Source organism: Pseudochaenichthys georgianus, chromosome 14 (genome assembly GCF_902827115.2).
Source record: "Pseudochaenichthys georgianus chromosome 14, fPseGeo1.2, whole genome shotgun sequence".
NCBI lineage: Eukaryota > Metazoa > Chordata > Actinopteri > Perciformes > Channichthyidae > Pseudochaenichthys > Pseudochaenichthys georgianus.
In genome coordinates this window covers 14,783,770-14,802,695 of record NC_047516.1, presented here as the reverse complement: position 1 = coordinate 14,802,695, position 18,926 = coordinate 14,783,770, and the positions used below count along the sequence as shown (strand labels likewise).

General features: G+C 46.8%; 1 pseudogene; it reads right to left on the bottom strand.

The window, feature by feature from the left end:
• Nucleotides 1–11,531: 11,531 nt before the first annotated feature.
• Nucleotides 11,532–12,261, bottom strand: LOC117458615 (protein AF-9 pseudogene; annotated as a pseudogene).
• Nucleotides 12,262–18,926: the final 6,665 nt, after the last annotated feature.

Sequence of the window (18,926 nt, the reverse complement as noted above, 5' to 3'; positions counted from 1 at the left end):
ATTATTTAGTGGTATATTAACAAGCAGCTGCAAAAGGTGATTATTTATTGAACTTCATGTTTCTTAACCTGAAGATGTGGCTACTTGTGTGTCTTTTTCTGTTTTATTTTTACTAAACAGAGAAACAGTCATGATCTACACAGCATTGGAAGGAAATAATAAATAGTAGGATATCGGACATTTCCAAACGAACCGCTAGATGGCGGTCGAAACTCAGGAGAGAGTTAACCACCTCTGGATTACATTTTTAACAAAAGCAGCACGCATGGTTTTAGGGTCCATGTCATGCTTTTCCAGTTATTACCCGTCCCCTTGTATATTATGAAGGTTTTAATGCATGTAAACGGTCTGCAGAGTCAAAAACCCTCAAAGTACACCCTGTACTCCTTGTCTTCGCTAGCAAATCTTTTATCGCAACTAGACTACAAGGAAATAGTGCTACTTGGAGATTTTAACTGGGACTGGTTAACTGCAGTGTCAGAGGATTTTAAAAACCTTTGTATCTCTTTAAATGTTACTCAGATTGTTGACAGTCCTACTCGCCCTAATATTAAGTCCCCAAATAAATCCTCCCTAATTGATCTCATTCTAACTAATATTCCCTATAAATACTCAGCTGTGGGAGTATTTGCGAATGATCTGAGTGACCACTGTGTTGTAGCCACAATTAGGGACACAAAAGTCCAAAAGGTTAAACCACGTATTATCATCAAGAGAGACATAAAACATTTTGTGGAGCAGGGTTTTGTACATGATCTGTTTGGGTTTGATTGGGGAAAAATCGATTTGTGTGCTGATGTTGAGACTGCATGGTCTTATTTTTATCTTGGTTTTATGGAAATTATAGATAGACATGCACCCCTGCGTACATTTAGAGTGAAGGGACGAGACAATCCTTGGTTTTCTGATGAACTGTTATAGTCTCCTGCATGAGAGAAACAAGGCCTGGGCAAAGGCTAGGAAATCAGGCTCAGAGGTAGAATGGCTGCGTTTTAGGCAGCTAAGAAATAGCTTCACTTCACATGTCAAAAGTGCTGAATCTAAGTATTATCTGGCAGTTACCACAAAGAACCTGAACAACCCTAGAAAATAATGGAAAGCCATAAAATCGATATCCACCGGTGATATCCGTAATGAGCTACCTCCGTGCCTTACCACAGCATCTGGAACTATATCGGATATGGCTACCATGTTAAATTGTTTTAATGAGCATGTTGTGTCCTGTGGCTCTCTGTTTCATTCTGTTTCTAATTCTGCTTCTGTAAACACCACAGTCAGTGACACAGAACAATGTGGTCTGGAACCCTTTCAGTTTTACTCCTTTTACTGTTGATGTTGTTCGTGAAGTCTTAACCAAGCTAGATCCTAAAAAGCCGGCTGGTCCGGACAACGTAGAACCTTTCTTTTTAAAGATAGCTGCAGATTGTATTGCTCCACCTCTTACTACTCTTTTTAACCTCTCTCTCAGCACGAACAAAATCCCAAAAGTATGGAAGTCAGTTTATGTCCTGCCACTACTAAAAGGAGGGGTGGCCACCTTAATAAAATAAGACAATTCAATAACATGCTTTAACCACCAGGTGTCCCTTTCTATCAGCTGTGCACCTTTAGGGTGTAAATACAGCCTATCTACCAATTGGATCAAATATAAAAGTCAGCCGAATTAGTGTTGATACTGCAAGGAGACGTATTGTGTGAAAAGAAATGTAAGATGTTGTTTAATTGCTTATATATTTATGATCCACGTCACATCTTCAGTTTTGGCGGCAGTTCTCCTGTTTGTCTAGAAGTCTTCTCAGCAGGGCTCTATAAATAGAGAATTACGGCAGATATGTAATATTGAATGCAGCCGAACCGTGTATTACAATGCCGTTATGTGATGACTTTCAAAGAGAAAAGCAAGCACACTCGGAATAAAGTATTATTGTATTTTTAAAAAACGTTTTCAGATTTCACATCACATAAACACAAAATCCCAGCATGCAAACCATCCAATCATCGAGCTGAGGATCTTGCCTACGTCTGTTTCCGGTTTCGTTTATGACCGATGTATTTTGTTATACACACATTCCTTCACATTTACATTTTAATTTGAATTAAAGTATTTCGTGAGGCCTTCTAACATGTTTTTAAATATAACTACGGTTGTAGTTGAAGAGTTTGTAAATTAACATGAACCGAAGCTGTTGCCTGGCAACTCAATCGCATAACGTCACGTCCGTTAATTCCACATTCACACACACGGATTAACATCGATTTAATACATTAATGTAGCCTTTGTTTCTGCTAAAAGAGGTGTCGACCAGCTGGGGCAACAAGAAAATCGGCGTAATCGAGTGTGACTATTACAAAATAAATCATTACGTCGGAGTAGCATTTGGTTGGTATTTCCGGTTATTTCTCCACTGGTTAACATGGGTTAACAATACCGTGTAACTGTCACGTTTGAAATCGTGACATCTTCACATCTCCCAGCATGGTACATCGTCACATATTCACATCTTGCCGTGATACCGGGTTGCATTATATACACTACACATTTTTCTTGGATTTGTTAACACTACAGTCCCTATTATATTTGTGGAGGATATCGATAACCCCGACTCGTGCGGGCATTGTACCCGCTTCACCATGAAGAGCCTCCGCCGACGGTTAGCACGCCAAGCTAGCTTGTCGGGACAGGACCCCATCATGTCCGCTGTTTCGCCGTCCGGCAATCAAGACATGGTGGCGTCCGCCGCAGAGATTGAGCCCCGCGCTGTGTCAGACTGGGGCTCAACAACAGCGACAGCCACTGAACCGGAGCCCCACGCGGTTTCAGGCTGGGACCCGGTGGCGGCAAGAGCAGCGAGAGCGGAGCCCCATGCTGTGTCAAGCTGGGGCTCCCAATTGGACCTCACCATGGTTCCACCCGCGGAGGATGTCCTGGAGTTGGACTACATGGAGGACGAAGAGGATACCTCTGAGTTCCTCCTGTCTGACTCGGATGGGGATGACATCTTCGTTTCATCGGCTCAGGCTGCAAAGCCGGGAGCGATGTCCGCTCCCCCGGGCGAGAGCACACCAGCTTCGCCCGTCCTAAGCATGGACTTGCAGGCCGTGTGTCAATGCGCTGCGTCCAGGCTGGACATCCCATGGCCTGAAGTGGCCAAGGAGACCTCCAGATCTCGCTACGAGGGGAAGAACTTGCCCCAAGCAGCGAGGACGAAGAGGCAGCTCCTTCCAGTCTTTCCGGAGATGCTGGACGAAGTGTCGGTCTCGTGGAGAGACCGTCCCTTCAATAACAAGGCCCCAATCCAGGGTGCCTCCTCCCTGGACTGTGACGGTATGGAGAGGCTCGGCCTGCTCCGCATGCCGCCCATGGAACCGCTGGTGGCAGCCCACCTCCAACCGAGGCTGGCTTCGACACCAAGCAGGAACCCCATGCTACCGGCAAAGGCAGACCGGTTCCAGTCAGCGATGACCAAACGGGCCTATAAAGCCGCAGCTTTGTCCGCCAGGGCACTCAACGTCTCCTCGCTGCTGACCGCCTACCAGGCGGAGCTTTGCGAAGACATGTCAAGCAGACCTGAGCCTGCCGTGTGGGACGAGATTGCAGCGATCACGGACATTTGCCTCCGTGTTCAGCGCTGTGCAGTCCAAGCCACGGGCAAAGCGCTGGGAATGATGGTGGTACAGGAGAGAGCCAGGTGGCTCATACTGACCAACCTTCCAGACCGGGAAAAATAGGATATTCTGGACATGCCTATTGTTCCCGAGGGCATATTTGGCTCCGCTCTAGCTTCAATGCAGCTGAGGTGCGAGTCAAAAAGGAAGGGAGACAAGGCTCTCCAGCTCTGTCTCCCCCGAAGGGTCCAGCCGCCACCTCCAATGGTCCCGCGGCAGGCCTTCACCCACGCTGTCTCACATCCTGCCCGGTTCAAAATACCGAAGCAGCAGAGACCGCAGCCCGTCCCGGGTCCCCAGCCCGGGCAAGAGGGAGCTGGCCAAGAAAATCTCCGGTCCCGGCAGCTGCCGCTCAGGCGCAGCCGACCCAGGTTTTCAGCCACCAGGCGAGGAAGAAGAAGCGGGCGGCCTGACAGCCTCCTTTCCTCTCCTCGATGAAGGAGCTGGAAGTGACCATCCATTCACTGTTATCGATCATTGTGGAGAGAGGCAGACGTGTTGTTTTGTATTATTGCAGCTATCGGATGCAAGTAGTCAGTTTAGCTTCGGTTGCTATGCTAACATCACCCATTTTATACCAGAGAAACTTTCATAACAGCGTTGTGATACCAAACAGTGTCAATTTAGACTGACACACATTCACTTAGGCTAAGGGGAACTGGGGATATGCATCAGCTGCTTGTGTGAGTCGGACAGTGAATACTTTAGAGCAGCCGCTGCAGTGTGAGCTAACCGGGAGCTAACGGGAGAATAAACTCCTGTGGAAGAGCAGCACTGCAGCGGTCGGTAAATGCTGCAGAAACACATTAATAAACAATGAACCACGGCACTCTGGAGCAAAGTATAAGGTTGGAGAAGTCGTTATTCAATTTATTCTGGCTTCGTGTGATTAAAAGCAACACGATCATCGACCCGACGCAGTTGTTGTTGTGAGCGCCGTAATGGCTTCCGTTGGGGAGCAAATCAGCGATGTAAACGGTGACGCCATGACGCAGCAGGGGCAGCTCTGGGGCGCCAGTGGGCGGTGTGAACAGAGCGGGAGCTGAAAAGGGAAACCGGAGCCGAACCAGAAAAGCTCCCGCTCGGAGCTAGAAACTGAAAAGCGCTGGTGTGAAAGCCGCATCTGAGAGCGACGCACGTACCAGGAGTGATGAACCTCGGGGCGGATCTGCTGTCTAGAGGTGCACCACTATATGCAGACTGGACTCTACATCCAAGGATTGTGAGTCAGCTGTTGGTGCGTTACGGTCGAGCCGCGGTGGATCTGTTCGCATCAAAAGAAAATGCTCAATGTCAGCTGTTCTTTTCAATGCGCGATTTAAACGCACCGTTAGGCGTGGACGCGCTCGCGCACGTTTGGCCTCCGGTCCTTCTGTACGCGTTCCCACCCCTGGCTCTGATACCCCCAACTCTGGCCAGAGTGAGAGAACAACGCCACACACTTATCCTGATAGCTCCGCACTGGCCTGCAATGTACTGGCTGGTGGAGATATATCAGCTGCTGTGTGGGCAGCCGTGGCAGCTCCCACTACGCAGGGACATACTGTCTCAGGCGGGGGGGGGGGGGGGGGGGGCACACCCAGAGCGCTTGGCACTATGGGCCTGGCCCGTGAGTGGTACAATCTGAATACAGTGGTTCTACCTCAGAAGGTGATAAACACTATTCAGAGTGCAAGAGCTTCCTCCACCAGGTCTCTCTATGACTGTAAGTGGAGGGTGTTTGAGGAGTGGTGCCTTCAAAAAGGACACATCTCTTTTCAATGTCCTGTCGGGGTGATTTTATCATTTCTACAGGACTTAATTGATAAACACAGAGCTTTCTCTACGATCAAAGTGTACCTGGCTGCTATTGCTGCATGCCATGTGGGCTTTGAGGGAAAGACGGCTAGCCAACATCCTTTGGTCTGCCGTTTTATGAAAGGGGCTCGCAGGCTCCTCCCTGTTTCCAGGTCACTGGTGCCGTTATGGGACTTGGCAGTGGTTTTAGATGGGCTCACTCGACCTCCATTTGAACCGCTGGAAGAAGCTGACATGAAACACCTGTCACTGAAGACAGTGCTGTTACTGGCTCTGGCATCTGCCAAGCGAGTCAGTGACATTCATGCGCTCTCTGTACATCCTTCATGCACTCAGTTCGCCCCGGGGCAAACGAGAGTGTTGCTGAAGCCCAACCCTGCCTTTATACCTAAGGTGGTTGGCTCATGTACCCCCATTGACATTGTGGCATTTTCTCCGCTGCTGTGTTCCTCTGAGGAACAGCGGCCGAATTTGCTGTGTCCAGTTCGTGCTTTACGCATCTATATGGACAGGTCAAGATAGTTTCGTTGTAATGACCAACTCTTTGTATCCTGGGCTAACCCTCAGAAGGGCAAGCCCGTTAGGCAACGGCTCTCCCACTGGATTATGGAAGCGATTGCTCTGGCTTATACGAGTCAGGGTTTGCAGGCACCAACGGGCCTGCGTGCTCATTCTACTCGTGGACTGGCTACATCCTGGGCTTTGTTCAAGGGTGTTTCCATCCAAGACATTTGTGCAGCAGCGAGCTGGTCCTCGCCGCTCACTTTTGTCCGCTTTTACAGGCTAGATGTCTCTGCTCCAAGTGTGGCCCGTGCAGTGCTGGGTCCCGTGTTGAGACAGAGTTCTACCTGTTAAGTTCTGGTTGTTTTTGGTGATTTTCGAGATAAGCATGTCTAGCAATACGGGAGTTTCAATATCCCATAGTGAGACATCGAACGGAGTGTTATGAATGAGAACTATAGGTTACTTACGTAACCCCAGGCCTCAGAGTAACATGAAGTGAGATGTTTCACCAGACACTTCTTGCTAAGTCGAAGCGAGAAGAGGTGCTTATTTTGAATGACGCTGCGTCGTAGCGCAAGCTACTTAAAGGGTGGGTGGATTCCCTGACGTTGACGTCAAGATCACCAGCCAATCAGGATTGGCGTAATGAGATTGATGCTTCTGTTTGCATATGCGTTGAGGCGCATCCCATAGTGAGACATCTCACTTCATGTTACTCTGAGACATGGGTGGCGCCAGGATTTTTTTGCTGCAGTAGCTTAGCAGTTGCTATATGACAGCACGGCGTTGCTAGTTAATTTTCAAAATAAACAAACAATACCAGTGGGCCAAGCACGAGCCTGTTCATATTGTAGCGTTCACCGCTATTCAAGATCACTCAAGCCTTCAATGTCGAAAACGTTCTCTTTATTTACAGAACCAATCAATAGTGTAACACTCATGACTTTCACGTGAGACACACCGGAAAACGCACACACATACACACACCTGGAAGGGGCGGTCTCTCCCTAACTCCCACCAACAACATTGCCTAAATAACGCACTTTTCCTCCTCTCTGGCCTCATTCTGTGACTCTCCTCCTCTTCCTCATTCTCAGTTCTCTTCTCCTCATTCACAATTCCCCGTGTTAGATCTCACTGTCAGCACGCCTCGAACAATGCGCCATGTCTGAAAATACAACACATTCTTGATTCATTTAAAATGACAATTTGTAATTGAGAGGAGTGACTGCTCATTTCTGCCGAGATTCTCAAAGGGTGAGACGATGTGTCTGAGAATCACTGACTAGCAGAATTTGTATATTCTGGAGTGGAGCTCTGCAGAGAGCAGGGTGGAGGAAATGAGGGCAGTGGATCATCACGGTGCAGAGAGGAGCAGCGCTAGTTCCACTAGTTCCACTGCAGCTCGTGGTAGCAGCTAGCTGGTCCTGCTGCTGCGGGTGCAGCGGGTCAGTTGGCAGGGGCACCTGTTCTTCGTGGTCCCAATCCTCCCAGTTTTCATAGTGAACATCGGGATCCTTGTGGATAGCAGGGTTGTCCGGCTGGACTGGCTCCGTTGAAGATCGCGGTCGTTTACGCTGACTTGTGACTGTGAGAAATGTTTCCATTTTCGATCTACTGAGAATTAGCCAAGTAACAGTTCACGCAGTAAATTACAACGACCCGCCCCTGATAGATCCCGCGAAAATGTATCATATTTATACACATTCTCGCGGGCTGCGATAATGTGTATAAATATGATACATTTTCATATCAAAACAATGGGGTTGCTAAGCCGTTGCTAGGCCAATTGTTGGAGTTGCTATAGCAACTCCTAGATACCCCCTGGCGCCGCCCCTGCTCTGATGCCTGGGGTTACGTAAGTAACCTATGGATTTTATGCCAGCTACAATGAATGACCGAACGTAGCAGACTACCTGTATAAGATTGCAATTGTAAACATGTTCTTGCTAGTGTTACGGTTGAGTGAAGGAAGCAGGACCCAAATGCAGATAACTCTAATTAACCATTATTTCAAGGATAATGAAAATAACTCTGACAAAACAGTTTTGGGCTGACAGCCCAGGAGCACAGCGGAGGAACCGGAAGGGATCTCGGGCGGACGGCCCGGGGGCAAGGCAGAAGCCGAGAAGGGGGACTCGGGCGGACGGCCCGGGGGCAAGGCAGAAGCCGAGGTGGGGGTCTCGGGCAGACGGCCCGGGGGCATGGCAGAGTCCATGGTGGGGGTCTCGGGCGGACGGCCCGGGGGCAAGGCAGAGTCCATGGTGGGGGTCTCGGGCGGACGGCCCGGGGGCAAGGCAGAGTCCATGGTGGGGGTCTCGGGCAGACTGCCCGGGGGAAAGGCAGAGACCATGGAGGGGGTCTCGGGTGGAGGGCCCGGGGGCAAGGCAGAGTCCATGGAGGGGCGAAGACCACAGCGGGCGAACTCAGGGGGCCGAGCATGAGGGCGAAGGCAGCGGCAGGAAGAGTCAGGAGGCCGGGTCCGAGGGCGAGGTCCGCGGCCGGGAAAGCCAGGGGGCCGGGCTCGAGGGCGAAGACCGCGGCTCTCAGGGGGCCGGGCTCGAGGGCGAAGACCGCGGCTCTCAGGGGGCCGGGCTCGAGGAGAAGACCACGGCATTCAGCGGGCCGGGCTCAAGGGCGAAGCAGGCAGCGACGGAACAACTCCGGAGGACAGGCAGGAAGGCGCTGACGGGACAGCTCCGGAGGCCAGGCAGGAACCGGAGCCGGTGGGACAAGCTTCGGCAGGATCCCCCACGGAAGAGGACCAGGAGTTGGCAGGACCCACGGCGAAGCAGGTGGCGGCGGAACCTCCAACGGAACAAGACATGGGATTGGCAGGACTCTCAGCGGGACTTCCAACGGAACATGACATAGGGTTGGCAGGACCCCCGGCAGAAGAGTAGTCGGCGGGACCTCCAACGGCACAGGACATAGGGTTGGCAGGACCCCCGGAAGAAGAGTAGTCGGCGGGACCACCAACGGGACAGGACATAGGGTTGGCAGGACCCCCGGCAGAAGAGTAGTTGGCGGGACTCCCAACGGGACAGGACATGGAGCTGGCAGGACCCCCAGCGGAACCTCCAACGGCACAGGACACAGGGTTGGCAGGACCCCCGGCAGAAGAATCGTCGGCGGGGCCTCCAACGGCACAGGACACAGGGTTGGCAGGACCCCCGGCAGAAGAATCGTCGGCGGGGCCTCCAACGGCACAGGACACAGGGTTGGCAGGACCCCCGGCAGAAGAATCGTCGGCGGGGCCTCCAACGGCAAGGGACATAGGGTTGGCAGGACCCCCGGCAGAAGAGTAGTTGGCGGGACCCCCAACGGGACAGGATATGGAGTTGGCAGGACCCCCAGCGGAACCGCCAACGGCACTTCAGTAGGGACTTTAGTAGGGACTGGAGAGAGAACTCGAGAGGGGACTCACGAGGAGACTTGAGAGGTGACTTGAGAGGGGACTTGAGAGGAAACTGGAGAGGGGACTCGAGAGGGAACTTGAGAGGGGACTTGAGAGGGGACTTGAGAGGAGACTCGAGAAGGGACTTGAGATGGGACTAGAGGAGGGACTAAAGAAGGGACTAGAGGAGGGACTATGGCTGCTGAGGCCGGAACCAGGGCCGGAACCATGGCTGCTGGGGCCAGGACTGAGGCTGGAACCATGGCTGATGGGGCCAGAACTGAGGCTGGAACCATGGCTGCTGGGGCCAGAACTGGGGCCAGAACCATGGCTGCTGGGGCCAGAACTGGGGCCGGAACCATGGCTGCTGGGGCCAGAACTGGGGCCGGAACCATGGCTGCTGGGGCCAGAACTGGGGCCGGAACCATGGCTGCTGGGGCCGGATCCGTGGCTGCTGGGGCCAGAACTGAGGCCGGAACCATGGCTGCTGGGGCCAGAACCATGACTTTTGGGGCTCGGGCTGTCTGGACTTGCTACTCCTTCTCTTAGGAGCCCTCTCTTACTTGTGAAGCTTTTCCAGAAGGCGGTTAGATCACCGGACGACAGAGTCGGTCTCCGTGTGCACAGACAGGGCTGCTGTTACCAAAACTACGCCAACCGGCTGCGGAGGCCCCCCCCCCCCCCCCCCTTCACTGGAGAACTGCGCTAAAACAGCGATCACAACGTTCACACTCTGTGGTCACGAAGTACTCCACTACTCCCCCCCCTCTGTCGACTTTCCTGAAGTACTCCCCCGTTGATAGAAATCAACACGTAATGAATTAAGACCCCACGGTTTGATGATTGATAGGTGTGTGGGTTGTCTTTCATTTTGACATGCAGAAAAATGTTATAATAAACATAGATACTGTATGTTAAATGGATATATCCGCCTGCTTTCATTTATCTTTCCATTCCCACAACAACATACTTAAATAAATGGCATATTTTGGACATAGTTCGAATGGTGATTAATCATGATTAATTAATTTTTAAGCTGTGATTAATCTGATTAAAAATGTTAATCGTTTGACAGCCCTAACAGTAACTACAACTAACTAACGTTGTAGCCTCTATGGTTGTAGCCTAGCAGAGTGGACAAGTTGCTGTTAGCTGACAGTGAGGCATGTACATGTCCATCAAAGGGACCACGCCCTAATTTATGCAAAAGCTTTAAGGCTTAATATTAATTAAACAGATGAGTTGAGAAAAAATGCACCCCCCAATCCATATTCATGAAGGGGGGATCTAACTATACAGAGAATATGGTTTGTTGAACCACGATGTAAACATGTTTATTTCTGATGTAAAGTAGGGCATTTTAACATGGGGGTCTATGGAAATTGCTCCCTTCTGCAGACTGCTCCTACTGGCCACTAGATGAACTGCAGTTTGAGACACTTCCGTATTACGGCCCGTCCACACAGCGGCGTGCGCTGACGCTTGCCGGCGGGCGTGTCTGAAACTCGACCAACAACCAATCACATGAATCTCCCGCCCCTGACACACAAGCAGTGGTTTGATTGGCTAGAGCTTGTACTGGCATATGATTCGATTGGCTGACGCCTCACCGAGGCGTCAAAAGTTGAACATTGCTCAACTTTTGCAGCGAGCCACGCCAGCTACGCTCCACGTCGCTTCCCACGATGCATTTCGGCTAAAAGTGACGTCACCCCATTCAAAGTGAACGGGGAAGCGTCAACGCACGCCGCTGTGTGGACGGGCCGTTAGCGTCCTGCTCTTCCCCAGAGTTTGCCGCTTGGTTGAGACAGTTTGGCTCTAGTCCTGGGTGGTGTACCATGCACATAATAGATGCTGGGACTTGGTTCATTCGTGTTATAACCTATAGGAAGGTAAGATATTTCTAACATAACACGTTTAGCAATTAAACCAACTATGGCAAGGTTTACAAAATAAACATTCATTCAATTACTAAGGAAGAAATAAAAGGGCAAGTCTATTGACTTGACAAATATGTATGGTGTATGTAGCGGCCAAAATCATAAAGAACTAAAACAGATAATTAACATAATATAAACATAATAATACAGCCGCTGAGGCACTAGTTAGCAGATCTTACGCAGGGCAATGATCATCCAAATCCAGACAATAACCTCCATTTGTGCATTTATTCCAATAACAAAATACAATGAACAGGTTTCCTGGAAGTTTCTTTGGGGACTTTGCTGGATTCCCAGCCAGAGTCTCTGAAGACACTTATGGGCTCTTTCAAGTATTTTGGAGGCTTGTCTTTGTGGTCCTTGGAGGGTTTGTGGAGTTTGGAGAAGCTGATGTTGTTGGTGCTGGTGGTTGTTGCCGTGGTGAGAAGGGTGGTGCTGCTTCCTTTGGAGCCATCCTTTGACCCGTGAAAGCTTTTGCTCTTCTTTTGGTCCAAGAAGGTGGATGTCAGCGAGCTGGGGAGAGAAGGCAGCTTCATGTGCTGTCCGAACAGAGAGGTGGAGCCCTCCTGCATCACCATCACATTTGAGTCTTCTGAACTTCGTTTGTTAGGATCCCGCTGCCCTCCAGCTTTCAGCAGCTTCATGCGAAACTCCTCTGTAGGGCTGTTGAAGGTGAGCTTCTCACAGCGGAGATGATTGACAGGTGGGTGGCCTTCCAGATAGAAGAAAAGGTCGTAATCAAAGCGAACTTTCTTCGGTTCTTCCTTATTTCTGAAGTAAACTTCAATAGGTAAGATGAAGCCTGCATATCCAGACTCCTCCACTTTGAACGGGGGATCCTTGATAACTCTTATTGGGGAAGCTTTCGTGCAGCTAAGAAAACACTTTCTCCACAAAGTGCTGGATGTTGCTCTGCTCCGGGCCGCGGACAAACACCATCCAGTCGTGGGTGAAGCCTTGAACCTGAACAGTACCCTCGTCAGAAGATCCACTTCTGTCCTGTGATGTGGATCTTCTGACGAGGGTGCTGTTCAGGTGAAACTAGAACTCGGTCACCGTGCCCAAAACATGCCTTCAAAATAAAAGCATAGAAACTACTTTAACTTATGACACTAACTAAGAATACATATAAATAAATGATGATGATAATAATAAACACTATTACAGCAAGAAAATAAATGTTAAACTATTAAATAATATAAAGAGATATACGTATATAGCTCCAACAGTGTATATCTTGGCATATAATGTGTTGTGTGCTACTGTTGGTGTTTTCAGCTATAGCTGGCTACATAATGTTGTAACTGTCAGCAGGGGTTCCCAAACTTTGCCATCCCAAGGACCCCCATATAGCATTATCCTCTGGCGGGGACCCCCCTGTTGCAATTTTTTTTTAAATGATGAGTACATTATGGTGGAAAATATGACAAATTAATCATACAGCTTAATAAATGTTCTTAATATATATTTGTATTAATAATTAATAATCAGTTATTCTTATTTTTTTTGTATTTATTACATTCATTATAAACATTCTTAACACAATATTGAAAAGTAATATCAACAGTAAACATATTTTTAAAGCATTTTTAAAGTGATTTCTGTCTTTTTAATATTATATAAATTTGAACAGTAATATGAAAAATTAACATATATTTTTAGCATTTTTGAAAGCTATTTATATATAATATTCAACAGTAATATTAACAATAAACATATTTATATTCATATATATAAACAACAATATTTGCTACATCTGTGCTCTCATCCAGCTGCAGAGCGAAATATTCACTAGCTCTCACTTGCTCCAAAAGCTGAGCAGATACTCAGTTTCACTCTCAGTAACAGCAGCTCGATTCTGATTGGCTTGAAGGGCGATCGTGTGATTTAAAAACAAAAAAATAAAATATTAATAAATAAAAAATATTAAAAGATTGGCATCAAAGGACACATAGATTGATAGATGTGTCAATGTAAATGCAATGTAATGTAGATATGCAGTTATCAATAACATCTAAAAAATTAAAAAAGTAACTTTAAAAAAAGAAAAAAAATTCCCTTTCCCTCAAACTTTGTGTGGCGGCCCCACGGGGGGTCGGGGCCCCCACTTTGAAAAACACTGAGCTAGGCTACCTTTCTAATTTGTTTGCAACAGACGTTTTCCACTTCGGTAGGCATCACGGCGCAGTTTCCACAAGTGCACCTAAATAACAACAGTTGTAGGTAGGCTACAGTTTGGTTAGTTAGCGGACAAACTTGTTACTGTGATGCAGAGGTGGGAGTAAGTCCTACATGTGCAAGTCATGAGCAAGTCTCAAGTCTTGACCTTCAAGTACAAGCAAGTCCCAAGTCACTGTGGTGAGAGTCAAGCAAGTCAAGTCAAGTCATACGAAATTCTGATGAATAAGCCCAGTTTCTGCATTTAAATCAGTGGTTATGAAAAGTTGAGTTTTATTTCCAACATTAAAGTTAAAGCTTATTTTCACAACGGAATAGTGTATGAAATAAAAACTAATGTATACAAATAAATTAAAATATACATCCAAAAATGTAAACATTACTGTCATACTAAACAGCTACATCAAACCATGAAAGGTTATTCAAACTATTCAAGTATTATTATTGTAGTATGCCACTAAATACTTACATAACTAAACATTACATCAAGCCATGGAAACGTATTCAAACTATTCAAGTATAACGGTTTTCAAGCATGCCTGACGTTTATGGAACATGGATGTCTCTTTGACTTTGTGTCAAAAATACTAGCTCATGTGAATATTCCTGAACCAAACTAGGTGGAATTTCACAAGCAGCAAGCTGGTAACGATTTTGCTGCCTAGAAACACAAGGTGAATAGCCATACAATGCTGCATTGCATTTGCAAAAAATGTAATTGGTTAGCACTTTGTCACTCAATTGTGAGCGATGGGGTCGCATTATCACCCCGCCATGGCTGAACACACGTTCAACAGGTGCACTTGATGCAGGGACTGCCAGAACTTTAACCGCCACCTTAAACAAAGAGGGGAGGGTGTGCCTGTTCATGGCCCAAAACTGAAGGAAGCTTTGTCCATCACAAATGTCCAAATAGTGGTTCAGCTGAATTTGGGGACTGGAACTTGAGTCTTTCTTCTGTTTTTTGCGGTATGCTGAGAACAGCCCAGGCTGGCTGTCTGGCTCTGCCATTGTCATTTGGTCCTGCTCATCAGTGGTTGGTGTGGTCGGGGTGGTCTTGGTCACCTCTTTGAGAATCCAGTCTGATAAACACAAGCAAAAAAAGGTAGTCACAAAATGGATTCAGGGGTTGAATACTGCATACCAACAGGCATAACACATAAATGGGTTATCATAAGAAACCTGCAATGTTGAAAATGTCCTGGCAATCTATGTCAATTTATTTTATAACTCATCTCATCTATGGTGTGATATTAAGTTAGATTACCACCAAAAATATAACATACTCTTTATCATCATAGACACAGCCTCCTTGATGTTTTCAGTGACCAAAACATCATGGGTCAACCACATGGTGCCAAATGAGGGATCCAGCTGAGCAGCTTTTAGGAATATAGTGTCAGAGAAGGGTAAGGTTGCACCATCACTCTCTTCATCTGCCATCCTCACATTGACAAAGATCCCTCTAAATCTTCTTTGGAGTGATCCTTGCAGCCCACGGATCAAGCCACCCAAGTAGCGCACTTTCTCTTTTTGATTTTCCAGTTGGTGATTAAGAGAAAGGATAGAGGGTACCACAGCACTTATGGTCACCATTTTTTCTCCTTGTGTGAGGTCTGTGGCTTCCCCAAAAGGCTGAAGAACATCCACTAGTTCCCCAATCTGATTCCACTCTCTAGCTGTGAATACTGTCTCTTTGTGTCCCCCATCTTCAAGAACTGTAGACAGTCTCAGGTGGTCACAGTTGAACACTGATTTCAGTTGCCTCAGTGTAGAATTCCAGCTTGTGGTAACAGAGGCAGGGATTCCACACTGCCCAATCTCCTTCTCAAATTTCTCCTTGAAGGTGGTGCTTGTATGGAGCAAAGAGCTCAACCTGGAAGCTTTGGCGAGAGCTGCATTGATTAATTTTGTCTCTTTAAGGCCATCTCCTATAACCAGTTGAAGAGTGTGTGCAAAACATTGAAGTCTTGTCTGGGTTTTTGCGCTCAAAGAATGTTCAACCCTCTCTTGCTCTTCCACTGTCAGGTCATTCCATATGTCAGAATCATCAAGGTCATCTTCTTCATCTCCCTGTCCTGGAAAACATGTAGTGAAAGCTTTTTTCATATTAGCAGCGTTGTCCCAGATGATGTGGTCAACTTTTTTCTTGATCTGGTACTGTTCACATATTTGCTCAAACTCTTCACAAATTCTTTCCCCTGTATGGGAACCTTTGAAGCGGTTGCACGCAAGCAACTGGGATCTCATCTGAAGATTGTCCTTGTTGAGGTCGATCCAGTGTGCTGTGACTCCAAGAAAGCCTCTCATCCTACGGTCTGACCTTATGTCTACAGTCACTGACACATTATCTGCCTTTTCTAATTCATTTTTTAGCTTAATTTGCCTATCTGCCACCAGACCGTCAAGCTTTGATGTAATTGTTCTTCGACTCACTGGAGAGTACCTGTTGTCCACTCGTGACAAAAAGTGATGAAAGCTTTGATGTTCAATGATGGACAATGGCATGTTGCAATTTATAATGAGGTCTGACAATATTGAGTTTGTTATGGCTTTCTGCTGGGGGTGGTTGCAGTTGTATAGCGGCACAGTCCTTGATTCGATGAATTGGGAGATCGGAGGCTGGCTAGGATCACCAAGCATTTTGGTTTGAATGTACTCTTCATATCTGTAGACAGTAATCAGAAGAGACAGAAAATTGATTTAACCCACACTATGATCTTCATTACATACGTTCATTTGAAATCTAATTTAGACCGATGACAATTATATTAGATTAATATTAACCCTAGAACTGCAGACAATATAGCTAGGACTCAATCAAAAAGTCTGTTCAAAAAGGCAGAATTCCAGGTAAGAAAATCATATATGGCATTTGCCATTACACATATTTAATTTAAATTTCTGTTAACACTAGAACCGCTAACAGCATCAGCACCTACATAGACATCATTTTCAAATCATTAAATGTGTTCCTCTTCATAATGTCCTTAAAAACTAAGTAGGACGATTTAAAACTCACTTAATTGGGTTAATTAACTGCCGTCTAGTGGGTTGCCAGGTTTGCGCGCACGGGGCTATAATCACCCAATCACGTTTCGAAAAAAATAAACGTAATATCTCAATACAAAAACAAACGCAAATATTTAATTTGAAAAATTCAAGTCCTTTCAAGTCATCTGTCTCAAGCTTAAGTCAAGTCTCAAGTCATGAATACCAAGTCAAAGTCAAGTCAAGTCTTTTATCAATGTTAGTCAAGCAAGTCTCAAGTCAAAAAATATGCGACTCGAGTCTGACTCGAGTCAAGTCATGTGACTCGAGTCCCCACCTCTGCTGTGATGTAAATAAATGATGCAGTTCTAACATCTGAAATGTAAGAGCGATACTAAATAAAAACGTTCCACTGTGAAACCGTCTGCTCTAGTCTAGTTTGGGACGGTGGATCAGGTCTATCACGTTGGTCTGTCTCACTTTCAGGATCGGACTCCGGTTCAAACATATACGGCTGTACCGACGCCATTGTAAAACTGATGTTCCGCACAGAGCCGAAAAAAGCACTGTGTTAGACATGGGCGGAGCCTCTCTGGTGGTGGACTCATCAGAACAGAGTGGCCGAGCTGACCAATCGGAGCACACTGGGCTCACAGGGGGGGGGGGCAGGAGCTCCAACAAGCCGTTTAGGACAGAGAGTGAATACACATGCTATACAGAGATGCTGTATGAGAAACCAATGTGAGTTTGGAAAATTGCACAATATAAATCTATTTTAGTATACCTCAACAATTTATGATCAGTAGAAATGGCCATGACATGGGCCCTTTAACTTGTAAATTTGCCTAACAAAAAAATCCATATCATAGCACTGTACAGCTCCAAACCAATGCATATTTCAAATCCTACACTAGAGAGAGGACACACTTCTTTGTATAGGATTTAAGTGTTTTTTGCCTTTTTTAAAAATATATATTTTTAAAGAATTCTTTATCGAAAAGTATTTTTTTTTATTTTATTTTTATTTATTTTTTCAAAAGCGTCCATGTTACAGTATGTGGCCCAACAAATGCAAATCAATGCAGCCTTGTATTACGTAACTGGAAAGAAGACACATGCTTTTTGGGGATTTTAGTCCACCTTCTATATAAAATGAATATTTTTAATAAGAAAATCTGCACTTTTTTAATTGAATATTCTTGTAAATTACATGTCATGTGACCTGATGACTCCAAATCAATTAATAATTGTAGTACTAAACGTGCAGTAAGACACACCTATTTTCTCTAAGATGATGTACACAGAGCTTCATCGGGTTAGCATTGTCATTGAGCATATTTAGTTTAAGCACCACTGTGTCTACATATAATATTCCCAGAGAAGTTATCTTGTCTGTAGACCAGTTAATATTGCTTCTGCCCATCATGTTTGGGCTGATTAATTACTTGTACCATATCTTATAATATACTTAGCTAGCTTCATGTTATGTACCTCATCATCTAAATGGTGTGCACCATTTCATCTCCTTACCTATAAATAATAGAGTATGCTGGTATGCAGCAGCGACGTAGAGGTAGCTGCAGCAATAGCCGCAGCAAGCAATGCATGGAGAGAGATCTGGCAGATTAAATAGAGCGGCATATTAAGGAGACTCTGTTTGGTTGGTTGTAGAGTGGCAAGGGGGCGTTATGTATGAATGCAGCATAAGTGCTCGAGTTTACTGCCTGAACTAGCTCGCAGGCTTCGCCACATTTCTGTCAGACAACTCACGTGTTCCTTTAACATGTTTATTAGAAGCAGCATATAGTTGAGTTTGGCGACTAGGCTCGGGCATCATCACTCCATAGATATACATAGCATGATGAGTGATGATTAAATAACTAACCCCCAAAACTAAGTGGAGATTAGATACTATCCCCCAAAACTGCGTAGCCCGAGCCTGACGCTGGTGATGTAAGACTGATAAGTAGAGGGCCTGGCGAGCTGCCATGTGGCCATTCCCCCTAAGCACAGCGGCTTTAAGGGGAATATACTACTAAGTGAGACTGCTACTGTATGTGTAGGCCTGAGGAATAGCCCTGAGCCGATTCTTCCCTGAGCACAGCGGCTTTGAGAGGAATATACTACCTATATGCTACCTAATGAAACTGCTATGTGAAGGCCCGGGAACGCCCGAAAAGCCATCCCCCTTAAGCACCACGGCTTTGAGGGGAATACACTACCTAGTGACTGCTATGTGAAGGCCCGGGAACAGCCCGAAAAGCCATCCCCCTTAAGCACCACGGCTTTGAGGGGAATACACTACCTAGTGACTGCTATGTGAAGGCCCGGGAACAGCCCGAAAAGCCATCCCCCTTAAGCACCGCGGCTTTGAGGGGAATATACTACTTAGAGAGACTGCTATGTGTAGGCCTGGAAGTGACCAGTGCCGACCCCCCCCCCCCCCCCCCCCC